General features: G+C 49.5%; 1 protein-coding gene across 4 annotated transcripts in view; it reads left to right on the forward strand.

Moving 5' to 3' along the window:
- The window catches only part of RARB (retinoic acid receptor beta), an 895,445-nt gene that overhangs the window by 786,682 nt on the left and 98,763 nt on the right, over positions 1-10,000 (forward strand). The window lies entirely within an intron of this gene.

Below are 10,000 nucleotides of genomic sequence, written 5' to 3' on the forward strand. Positions count from 1 at the left end.
AAAGGAGTGTAGAAGTATTGGGGTGTTGCAGCGTATGCATTTTAACGGAAGGTCAGAAGACACCTGGATCACACCAAAAGTAAAGGCACATGTTAAAATAAAATCTTAACCTGTATTTATTCTCAAATGCTTTGGTGAGGGGAGCTGTTTTTGCCAGCCCTTACGTGTACGAAAGTTATGAATAAAAGAGCACTCTAAGCATCGTAACCACTGAAGCACATTTGGAGCGTTCCTTTACTATTCATATATTCATATTTAAATTTCCTAGTGATATATATCTTGAGAAAGTACTCAATGGGCCGAAACGCAGATCAGACACATAACGTTTTTGATGATTTATTAAACACCATCTTGTTTTTTGGCACACCTCTGAGTGCAACCCTTCATTAGTCTTTTTATATATATATATATATATATATATATATATATATATATATATATACTGTACCTTGCACACAAGCTATCACTGTTTGCAAAAACCGGGTGCATTACCTGGGCCAAAGCATCATACATTCAAATAGTGTGGCTGCACTCACGGAAGTTTCCTTTAAAATTTTACTTTTATTAGGTTTCCATAAAAAATATCGACGTTTCAGTCCAGCATGTGGACTTTCATCAGGATTCGATTTTTTATGGAAACCTAATAAAGTTAAAGTTAAATTTTAAAGGAAACTTCCGTGAGTGCAGCCACACTATTTGAATGTATATATATATATAAATTAAATCATGATATTCCGTAATGCCCATACATAAACTATAGCATATGATTTGTTTATTAGTTTTCAATTAAAGAATTCCTGAATGACTTTATGACTTTATAACAGGAAAACCACCCAGTGGGAATGTCTTAAACATCAACATAGAGTAGAATACAATGTAGACAATGAGATTGTTGTAAACACCATGAGACTCAAATACAAAGCCGAATCGAATGCTGTATTTAGTAAAAGTTGCTCAAGTGTGGTTTAAGGAACCCTACAGCATTAGGTATACAAATCTTTAGATCCTCATCATCCCTCATGTGAGGTGATAAAATGCAGTATTTCTTAACATTTCTACCTCGTAGCATTGGTCTCCATGCTGCCGTCCTTCTCCTTCACTGTGATTTCAACCAATCCAATGCTTTCCTATAGGGAGCCATTGGGCACCTGGTGCGTATGCACTGTTATCTCTGCTATTTTGTCAGGAGCACCTCTTGTGGCTGCTGTCTGAGTGACCGCTATTAGAGGCATTTAAACTCTGCAATGTAGCTATTGATGCTCTGCTGAATGGCAGTGCCTTACAGTGCAGGGTGAAAACTACAGGGACATTGCACTCAGACCTCTTCATTGAGAGGAAATTATCTGGTTGCCTATAGTTTACCTTCATATATTTTTTGTTTAGATGTGAGGTTTTTAAAGCGGCAATCCTGAATGTTAATCTTTTTAAGAAGACTTTTAAGTTTAGCATTATTTCAGTTTACAGTATTCCTCACAACATTAATGTAGGTTCAGTGTTCAGAAATAAAGGAACAATAGTTGGGTTTATTTTGCGTTCAAGACATTTATCTCTCAAACACTAATAATAGCACATGAGATATATCTGTATAACAGTAACAGTATTGCAATACAATATAACTGTAGCCCATGGAACAGCGCAGTCAGGGGAGTGGGCCTTGACAGAGCCAGGAGTAGGCAGGGGAGTAACCAGTTAAAGGGGTGTGGTTAGTGGTAAATGGGGGTTGGACTATAGGAGTATATTAAGCGGCCATTTTATGTCCAAGGGACATTTTAACTAAACTGACACTTACCTGGTAATTGTTTTTGGCAGGTCTGTGTTGGTTTTTTCTTTTGTCTTGCAGATCATGGCATCAATGGAAGAAATCCTGGAGGGAGTGAGAGCTGCTGTGCGGGATAGAGGATTGGCCTGGCTTCACGAGCAACTGGGGGCTCAGGGTCCCCCCCCTACAACCCCTGCGGCGGCTGCACGGCGTTCCATGAGGAGGGCGAGACCGCCCCAGCGGCTGAGCCCGGGCATGGAGCCTGAAGTCGGCAGACGGAGGAGCCCGTCAGCGGAGTCTGTTGGGGCCCTGGATGAGGTAGCGGGCCCCAGCGGAGTGGATGTACCGCGGCCGGCATCGTCGGTCCGACGCGGTGCTGGCCGGGCGCGGGCAGCAGCTAGGCCGAGGCCTACCACGCGGTGTGCGCCCCGCCGGGAGGCGGCAGGCGGGACGGTTGCGGCTGGAGCCAGGACCCAGAGCAGATCGGATGGTGGAAGCAGTGAGCGGTTGCGGCCCGGTGAGTCAGGGAATGGCGCTGGGGCTGGGCAGCGGGCGGGGGGCAGAGCGGAGGCCTCTAGTGACCAGGCGGTCCCCCTGATGGCAGGGGGAACCCCTGGGCAACGGGACACATTGGGGGCGGCCTCTAGTGGGGCCAGGTTCAGCACAAGGGACACAGACGGCGGGTCCGCTCAGCCAGGTACATTGGGGCCAGCAGGGCCCGCGGCTTTAGCAGACAGAAAACGCCAGGATAGACAGGCGGAATCCCCAGTTCGCAAGGCGGCCCAAAAGGGGCCAGGTTCAGCAGGTCGGGATAGCTCCCAGGACTCAGCTCAGGGCATGGAGACAGGACGGGCTGGGAGAGAGCGGGAGGGCCGCAGGGGCGGCTCCCGGGGACCGAGGGGTCTCTCGCGGAGCCCTAGGCCGCATCGCAGCAGGGAGCAGCACGGCGTCAGTGCCAGGCATGACAGGAGGCAGGCTGACGGGTGGAGGGGTAGAGAGAGGAGCAGGTCTGCAAGCAGGTTAAGCAGAAGGAGATCGGCCTCAAGGGACCGGAGGTGGAGGCAACGGCGCAGTGCGTCTGGGTCCTCAGGCAGGAGCTCGCCAGGTCAGCGGCGCAGTGCTTACGGCCGGGAGGGCCAGGCAGGGAGTCGGGATATGGGGCGGAACTACAGGCATGAACATAAGGATGTTGGGCGGGTATGTGATCATGTGGACACACTACCCAGGTGTCGTTCTCCTTGCAGGTCTCGCAGCACTACACCCGCGGTCCTGAGGCAGGGCCAGGCGGACGGGAGTCGGCGCCAATTGGATGCTCCGGAGCCAAGCATGGCGGACGGAAGGGAAACGAACCCACAGCCTTCTGCGGCTTCGGGCTCAGGCGGTGAGTCAACTGTTACACCACACGCAGGAACACTATTGAATTGCTTAAAATCTTTCTTAGATTCATGGGCGGGTGGGGAAATGGCTTCACCTCAGTTTGGGAGAGTGTGGACGTGTGAGAAAGGCCAGGGGTTACAAGGTAGGGCCGTGGGCCCAACGCTGGATAGCGAAGTGGGGTTATCGGGGTCTGAAACTAGTAAGGAGTCGGGGGACAAGGTAGGTATTGGGGGCGAAATTACCGATGCTGCGCGGCAAAACGTGCACGTGTCTTTTTCGGGCCCATTAGGTTGTCATCTGAAAATGGACATCAAGGAAAAAATTTGGAAGGGTGAGTTTGTGGAGGTTTTTTCCTTGCTCCCGCTGGAGGAGTTCTTAGACATGAAGGAGGAGGACAAGAAGGACGCAAAGAAAGAGGAGGAGGAGAAAAAGCGTAGGTATCGGAAGATTCCTAAAACGTTTGGGAACTGGCTGCGGGCCTTCTGTATCCTGGCCAGCGTGATAGGGGAAAAGTCGCCAGATAAATGCTCCCAATTGTTTTGCTACCTAGATGGGATTGGGGAAGCGTACCGGACCTATGGCGGGGTCGCCTGGTGGCGGTACGACGAGCAGTTTCGCCAGAGGTTAGCGGCGAATCCCAGCATGCGGTGGGATCAAATGGACCTTCCCCTCTGGATGCGGCTCATGATGGCGCAAAAGGCTGCGCCCTTTCAAGGGACGGCCGGTGCGGCCCCTGGGGGACCTGCATCGGCCGGACAAAAGAAAGGCTTCTGTTGGCTCTTTAACGAGGGCCAATGTAAGTGGGGTGCGTCGTGCCGGTTTAAGCACGAGTGCTCAGGTTGTGGGGGTGCACACGGAGCCAGCCGGTGTTTTAAGCGAGGTAAGTCTGCAACAGGAGCGGGAGCTGTTGGAGCGTCGGCCCCCTCCGCTGCCGCGGGGGGCAACCCCGGTGAAAGTAGGCGAGATGCTGCCGTGGCTAAAACAGTACGGTAACCGTCAGGACGCTGAATTCTTATGGCACGGCTTTACGGAGGGTTTTTCAATACCGTTTCAGAGTAGGGATGTGGGGAGGTTATGCAGTAATCTCAAGTCGGTGGGTGAACACCCGGGAGTTGTGAGGGACAAGTTGCTGAAGGAGGTGCAACTGGGTAGGATGGCTGGGCCGTTCGAGGCTCCGCCGCTGCCTGACTTGAGGGTATCCCCGCTGGGGGTAGTCCCCAAGAAGGAGGCGGGTAAGTTTAGGTTGATTCATCATTTATCATTCCCGAAAGGGGCGTCGGTAAATGACGATATCGATGAGGCCCTGTGCTCCGTATCGTATGCATCATTCGACCATGCTGTCGAGTTGGTTCGGAGAGCAGGGCGAGGGGCTTTGATGGCGAAGGTGGATGTGGAGGCAGCATTCCGGCTCCTTCCTATCCACCCAGACTGTCACCATTTGTTAGGGTGCCTTTTTGAGGGTAAGTTTTTCGTGGACCTGTGCCTACCCATGGGTTGCTCCATCTCGTGTGCGTATTTTGAAAAGTTTAGCACGTTCCTGGAGTGGGTAGTGCGCAGGGAATCGGGCGGGGGTACGGTGGTCCATTACCTGGACGACTTTCTGTGTGTGGGCCCGGCTGGGTCCGACAGATGTGCCCAAATACTGCGGGTGTTCCAGAGGTTAGCCCAACAGTTTGGGATTCCTCTGGCCGAGGACAAGACAGTGGGCCCGACCGAGTGTCTGAGTTTTTTTTAGGGCTGGAAATCGACTCGGTCGTGGGGGAATGTAGGCTGCCGGAAGAGAAGTTGAGGGCGCTCCGCCAGCAGGTGCACGCGATAAAGGGCGCGAGGAAAGTTACGCTGCGGGGACTGCAGTCCTTGCTCGGCAGCCTTAATTTCGCTTGTAAGGTGATCCCTATGGGAAGAGTTTTTTGTAGATTGCTGGCTAGGGCCACCTGTGGGGTCCGTCTGCCGGGTCATTACATCAGGGTGTCGGTAGGTATGAGAGAGGACTTGGACATATGGGACCGCTTCCTCACTGAGTTTAACGGACGGGTGTTTTTCAGGGATGTGATGAAGGCATCTGGTGAAGCCGGGCTGTTTACGGACGCCTCGGGGAGCATTGGCTTTGGGGCTTACCTTGGGGGCAAGTGGTGTGCCGAGGTTTGGCCTGAGGCTTGGTCCGAGAGCCCCTTGATTCGGAACCTCGCCTTTTTGGAGCTTTTTCCAGTTGTAGTAGCGGTGTCACTATGGGGCGAGGAGCTCAGGGACAAGAAAGTTATCTTTCACTCTGATAATATGGCAGTGGTACAGGTAATTAACAGTCTATCGGCTTCGTCCCTGCCAGTGGTTAGGTTGTTACGGCAGCTAGTGCTATTGTGTATGTCTTGGAACATTGTCTTCCGGGCGCGGCACGTGCCGGGCCTGCTGAATGTGGTCGCTGACGCTCTGTCTCGTTCACAGTGGGTGCGGTTCCGGGAAGCAGCGCCGGACGCACAAGCAACAGGGCAAGCATGCCCGGAGGAGATGTGGCGGCTCGGGACGTTGTGCTTGGGCGATACATAAGGAACTCACTGGCGCCGGGGACTTGGACCGCTTATACTAAGGTTTGGTGTGAATGGGAGGAAATGTTGTCCCAGGCGGGAGCAGGCGATTCTGCAGCGGGCAGGTTGGACACACTGTTGTGGCTTCTTTGCAGGTTGGTGGCAGGTGGGTCATCCCCTTCTAGGGTGGAACGCTACATGTCTGCGTTAGCCTTCCTGTTCAAGTTTAACGGGTGGGAAGACCTGACCAAACATTTCTTGGTAAAGCAAACTTTGAAGGGTTTCAAGAAGGGCAGGAGGTCTGTGGATACGAGGAGGCCTGTGTCCTTTGCCACCCTTCAAGGGTTGGTGGGGTTGTTGAACGAATTGTGTAGTTCGGCATTTGAAGTAACTTTGTTCTCTGTGGCTTTCGTGTGGGCTTTCTTTGGGGCTTTTCGTATTGGCGAATTGGTGAGCGCCAATAGGTCGGGGGCATCGGGCCTCCAGTATGAGGATGTGGCTATAGAACAGGACAAGGTTGTGATTTGGCTCCGGCGCTCGAAGACGGACGTCTTCGGAAAAGGTAAGAATGTTGTCCTGTCCTCACTTCCAGGGTCACCGGTGTGCCCGGTTGCGTGTGGGGACGTGTTTTTACGGGTTCGCCCGCAGGTTGGTGGTTGCTTCCTGATTCATGAGGATGGGAAGGCGCTGTCGCGCTTTCAGTTCTTGCGAGTCTTCCGCATGGGGTTGACGAGTTTGGGCTTGCAGCCCGGACAATTTGGTACGCACTCCTTCCGTATCGGGGCTGCGACTGAGGCGGCGCGGCTTGGGCTGGGGGAGGAGCGGATAAAGCAGATTGGGAGATGGGAATCCATCAGGTTCCGTGCATATGTAAGGCCGGAAAGGTTGGTGTGAATGGAATGTTGTGGATGTGGGAAAAGGGTGCTCTGCCGGTTAACTGAATTTGTTTCCTTTCAGGCTTGGTCGCTTGGCTGGTGGGTCACTCGTTTGTCTACTGGGCGGAGAAGAGGGCCGCAGTTCGGAGACAAGGCACACAACTGGGTTTTCTTCTGGACACAGTGGACCTACGGTGGTTTGGTTTTAGGGGTTTCAGCTGGCAGAGTATAAGTGGTGAAATTTTTGGGATGTTGTCCAAGGGGTTTGCCCCGGATATATTGTTGATTCACGGTGGGGGCAATGACTTAGGTTTGGTCCCCCAGAAGGTGTTGGTCAGGAGAATGAAGAGGGACCTGGACAGGGTGAGGGCTCTGGTCCCTGGAGTTACGATAGTTTGGTCTGAAATGGTGCCGCGGTTGAACTGGAGGCATGCCAGGGACCCGGCGGCTGTGGCACGTTGCCGTGGTAAAGTAAATAAGGCCATGTCTGTCTATATTAGGAGACTAGGGGGGGTCCCAGTGAGGCACTTGGAATTGGAGGGCGGGTTGCCCGGTTATTTTAGGAGGGATGGTGTGCACTTGTCTGATGTGGGGTGTGATCTACTAAACTTAGGATTCCAGGAGGGTATTTCCAAAGCCCTATTTATGTGTGGTGGGGGTCGCTCGAGACATTAAGGGGTCAAGTCTCTTGCTATGGCGGGATAGGGCTTGGGTAATTGGAAGGTAGGAGGAGTATAAATTGGTTAGGCTGGATTAAACTGGAGTGTGAAATGGTTTGTGGGTTCGAGCTCATCGGTGGCTCCGAACCAGGTGGTGTAGGGGGGTCTCGGTACACCCCTACAGTTTAAAAAGTTATGGATATGGGGCCTCTTTGGTAGGCCATATGTTATGTGTTAATTGGTTATTTATAATGTTATTTATTGTTATTGGCGGGGTCATTGCCGGGGGTAATTTATGTACGGTGGGGGGTGGAGGTATATTTACTTTTGTGGCAATGACCCCAATTTGTTATCTTGTTTATAATAATAAATAAAGCTGTGGACTTTTTTATTCCAACAGAAATACGGTGTCTGTAAGTTATTGGGGGGTTTGGGGTAAACAGCGCACCTGCCGAATAATCGACTGTGCGCATGTCATGTAGCCCATGGAACAGCGCAGTCAGGGGAGTGGGCCTTGACAGAGCCAGGAGTAGGCAGGGGAGTAACCAGTTAAAGGGGTGTGGTTAGTGGTAAATGGGGGTTGGACTATAGGAGTATATTAAGCGGCCATTTTATGTCCAAGGGACATTTTAACTAAACTGACACTTACCTGGTAATTGTCCCTCCCACCCTCCCTATTTATTTGGAGTTCCCGTTTGGTCACAGCGGCGGGATAGGGCTTGGGTAATTGGAAGGTAGGAGGAGTATAAATTGGTTAGGCTGGATTAAACTGGAGTGTGAAATGGTTTGTGGGTTCGAGCTCATCGGTGGCTCCGAACCAGGTGGTGTAGGGGGGTCTCGGTACACCCCTACAGTTTAAAAAGTTATGGATATGGGGCCTCTTTGGTAGGCCATATGTTATGTGTTAATTGGTTATTTATAATGTTATTTATTGTTATTGGCGGGGTCATTGCCGGGGGTAATTTATGTACGGTGGGGGGTGGAGGTATATTTACTTTTGTGGCAATGACCCCAATTTGTTATCTTGTTTATAATAATAAATAAAGCTGTGGACTTTTTTATTCCAACAGAAATACGGTGTCTGTAAGTTATTGGGGGGTTTGGGGTAAACAGCGCACCTGCCGAATAATCGACTGTGCGCATGTCAAGCAAAGTAGGGGCTTCTCATCACTAATGTTGATGGTCTCAGTTGTAGCAGATTGTGTTTGGTGTAAATAACATCTTGCAAATCAGCAAGATAAAGACACATTTTCTCTATCTATTTCCATGTATCAATATGCCTCGGCATCATTTTCCATCATTGAAAGCAATGAAGCCAATTTGTCCACGTTCTTGATCCACCACCTGTTCGATGCAAGAATATATATATATATATTCATTTAGGAATGCAGTACTTTCTTTTTTTTTTTTTTTAAAGGGTTATTTGTTTTTATATTTTGTTATTTATTGGCCTGTTACTGAACAATTGTACAATAGGTTGACTAACAAATAAGTAGTTGCAACAAGACATTTTAGACGTACAAAAACAGAAGGTGCTGAGGGCCCTGCTCAAACAAGCCTACGTTCTAATGGGAGCGGGGTAAAATGGCATGAAAAGTAAGGGTAAGATGTGTTTAGTGTAATGGAAAGTAGGTGGCTATTAGTTTACAATGAAGGCTTAGTTTATTAGATGACGCAGTTGCAGGAGATAAGGAAGGTTAGTGAGGTGTGGGGAGGAAAATCTGTCAGTGGTTTAATTGACATGTCTTTTTGAAGAAGTGGGTTTTCACAGATTTTTTTTAAGTGATCAAGACTGGGTGAAAGTCGAGCTGAGAGCCAGATGTGCAGAAGTATGAACTTAGGATAGACACAGGTCTTTGGCAGAGAGTAGAGGCCTGGATGTGACATAATTGTGTATTAGTGAGGATAGGTAGACAGGAGCAGTGTAATTGACAGATTTGCAAGCGAGAAGTACAATTTTAAATTGAGCCCTATATCTTACATTTGTTAGTAATGAGATTAATCTAATATTAAGTGATTTACAGGTTTATCCTGATCTGCCTGAAATTCATAGGACTAACAACTCTGCCCAGTAGCTGCTGTCATCACTTCGGTCGTTCTTTCATTAAAGGGACAAATTCTCCTTCGGCTATCTTCCCGTCGCTGCTGGAGTATAGAGATCAGGGAGGACAGGACAAGGGTATTTGCTGTCTAGATCCAGCTGGTAACAGATAACACGTTTGCACAGAATTAACATTAGCCACCTGGAACTCTTGTTCCAGACTGGCTAGTGACGCCCCAATGATGCTGCAGAAGGTGGAGTTACACCTCTGACAGCAAAGTGGTAAAATGCTGCATGTGCTGTGAGTAACTACAATAGGCATAATAACCGCTTCAAGTCAATGCAGTGATCATGGTGCTTGGAGTAACCCTTAAATTATGTCTCGGATGAGAGCCTGAGATTACATAGAAAGGATGTCTCTCCATCTATGGCTACTATCCCAGCATATCGCTGAAGAGAGTTTAATAATGAAGGAGTTTGATAAGAAAAAGAAGCTGCTGCCCAGTCGTGTAAGCCCCAACAAGTTCAGAAAGACCAGAAACCATAGTTCTTAGTGCTTCCTGAATTAAAAAAAAAAAAAAACAGCCCAAACTTGCTCACCTACTTCTAGGTCTTAAAAACCCCTCAATAGCACCATAGTGCCATATTAAATGCTCCACTGTTCTTTATCCTACGTACTTTCATATTTTTTATAATTCGTCCTTGCTAGTGGTGTAACAGCTCTGAATGGTTATCCTCTTATAGACCTGTGTTCATTAATCAGTAGT

Source organism: Pelobates fuscus, chromosome 4 (assembly GCF_036172605.1).
Source record: "Pelobates fuscus isolate aPelFus1 chromosome 4, aPelFus1.pri, whole genome shotgun sequence".
Taxonomy (NCBI): Eukaryota; Metazoa; Chordata; class Amphibia; order Anura; family Pelobatidae; genus Pelobates; species Pelobates fuscus.